Source organism: Chiloscyllium punctatum, unplaced genomic scaffold, assembly GCF_047496795.1.
Source record: "Chiloscyllium punctatum isolate Juve2018m unplaced genomic scaffold, sChiPun1.3 scaffold_893, whole genome shotgun sequence".
Classification (NCBI taxonomy): domain Eukaryota; kingdom Metazoa; phylum Chordata; class Chondrichthyes; order Orectolobiformes; family Hemiscylliidae; genus Chiloscyllium; species Chiloscyllium punctatum.
In genome coordinates, this window is record NW_027310627.1 from 2,501 (window position 1) to 4,597 (window position 2,097).

At 64.2% G+C, this 2,097-nt stretch overlaps 1 non-coding gene across 1 annotated transcript; it reads left to right on the forward strand.

The window, feature by feature from the left end:
• Window positions 1-1,388: 1,388 nt before the first annotated feature.
• Window positions 1,389-1,542, forward strand: LOC140474238 (5.8S ribosomal RNA). Its single transcript, XR_011958944.1, has one exon. It is a non-coding gene; the product is annotated as a 5.8S ribosomal RNA (ribosomal RNA).
• The last annotated feature ends 555 nt before the right edge of the window (window positions 1,543-2,097 follow it).

Genomic DNA, 2,097 nt, shown 5'->3' on the forward strand with positions numbered 1-2,097 from the left:
AACAAATAAGAAAGGATCTCTGTCGGCTTGGGGGTACGCCCGTTTCCGTTTCAACTTGTCTCGCGAGGGTGGTTTCGGGGCCAGCAGGAGAGCTCGTCGGGGTAGCAGGCCCTGCAGCCGTGGTCACCGCCAAATCGCCACAACTCGAGCAAGTGAAAAAAAAAGTAACAAATAAGAAAGGATCGTCGGCTTGGGGGTACGCCCGTTTCCGTTTCAACTTGTCTCGCGAGGGTGGTTTCGGGGCCAGCAGGAGAGCTCGTCGGGGTAGCAGGCCCTGCAGCCGTGGTCACCGCCAAACCCCCCACAACTGTTGGGCGCCTACCTGCGCGGGGCAGGAGGACACTTTCCGATTTCAAATCTCCGTTTGCCGAGTCCACCCCGAACGCACGCGGGCGGGCGGGTTCGCATCACCCTTCGTCACAAGGGGCGAAGCCCGTTCCACCGTCTCGTCAGTAGTGCCGACCGGTCTGTGATCGACGAGGGGAGCCACACCAGGTCCGGCCCTGCTGCTTGGCGGCACCGCGTCGTCGGGAGCTCGCGACAGACGGAGGGTTTCGGTGTACTCTCCAGCCACGGGAAACGAAGCCGGTGATGCAGGCGCCGGTCTTTCGCTCCCAAATCGGCTGGGTTTACATCGTTGCTATCTAGTCACGCTCCCTTCAAACCCGACGGGGTACCTATTCCCCTCACCCGTCTGTGCGTATACAGCCTCTTTGCACTTGCGGGATGGGGGTGGTGGTTTAAAGACTCTCGAGTTGCCGCCCGTCGGTCTCCGAGCTCCGTGCAGTAGTGATCCCCAGCGAACTGCCAGCAGGGCGAACGAGCGATCCCGCTCTCGGTCGGGGCGCCTGGCGTCGATCGGTGGTCGGTGGCTTGCGGGCAAGCTGCGCTGTGAGTGTGGGAACGAGTATGACGAGCCGTTGCCGCGACTCCCAGTCCACCTCGGCGGTGGCTGGGCCGGGCGGGCGTCTGCTCGGGCGAGTGCCGCCCCCGCCTCCTCGCAGGAAGTCCGCTCGCCGACACGCCGCCACGTGCACGCGTCAGTGACGCTGCCGAACCGATGGCCGGTGCCCGTTCCCGCCTCTGCTTTTCCTAGGGCAAAGCTGCTGCACGCCTCGTGATACTAGGCGGGCGACATGGTGGCGGTGATCCTGCCTCCGTCGCTGCGGTGCGTTGGGGCACGCATCGCCTCTTGGGCGCCCTGTCCTCCTCCCCCCAATAGACGTATGTTTCTGCGGGCCGCACCAGGATGGTGCTCCCCATCGCTTCACGCCACCCTGCTCCGCCCGCACGCCGGCGTGCAGGTGGCTGTAGCTCAAGGTGGGGAGCGTATGTGCGGTCCGGGTCGCTTTCCTCTGGCGAGGGAGAGACCTAAAACAAACTCAGACAACTCTTGACGGTGGATCACTCGGCTCGTGCGTCGATGACGAACGCAGCTAGCTGCGAGAATTAATGTGAATTGCAGGACACATTGATCATCGACACTTTGAACGCACTTTGCGGCCCCGGGTTCTTCCCGGGGCCACGCCTGTCTGAGGGTCGTTTGGCAATCAATCGCACTCGCCTTGGCTGGCGAGAGCGCGGCTGGGGTGTCGCAGAGGACCCGTCCTCTTTGTCCCCCTAAGTTCAGACTCCGGAGCCCTCCGGCGTCGGAGCGCTTGGCCTTTCCCCCCCACCCTGCACATTCCGTTCGTCAGGCTCGACGCCATCCCCCCGCCGGGGAGCGCGGCCTGGCGTCCGTCTGTGTCGTGGCAGTGGGGCCAGCACGGCTGTCACCGGTCCCAGAATGGCTGTCGGTGGTTCACACTGTGTGTGTGTGCCAACCCTCCTGGTCTCTGGGACACGGAGCTGCCACGAAGTGTTGAGCCTCCAGTGGGGGGTCTGCCTAAGCTCTGCACGTCCGCATTGGGTCCGTCTCTCGGTTGGCTGGCAGTGGAAAGAGTGAAGGGAGCCGCGGAGGTCCGGTGCTGGTGCGCCGCCGGCCTGACCGTGGAGCTCGCCGGTTTGACACGCTGACCCGACTCGATGGTTGATCGATTGAGAGTGCTGGGAGCTGCAGGCCGCCCGCTGCTGCAGCCGCCCGTCTCGTGGTTCGTC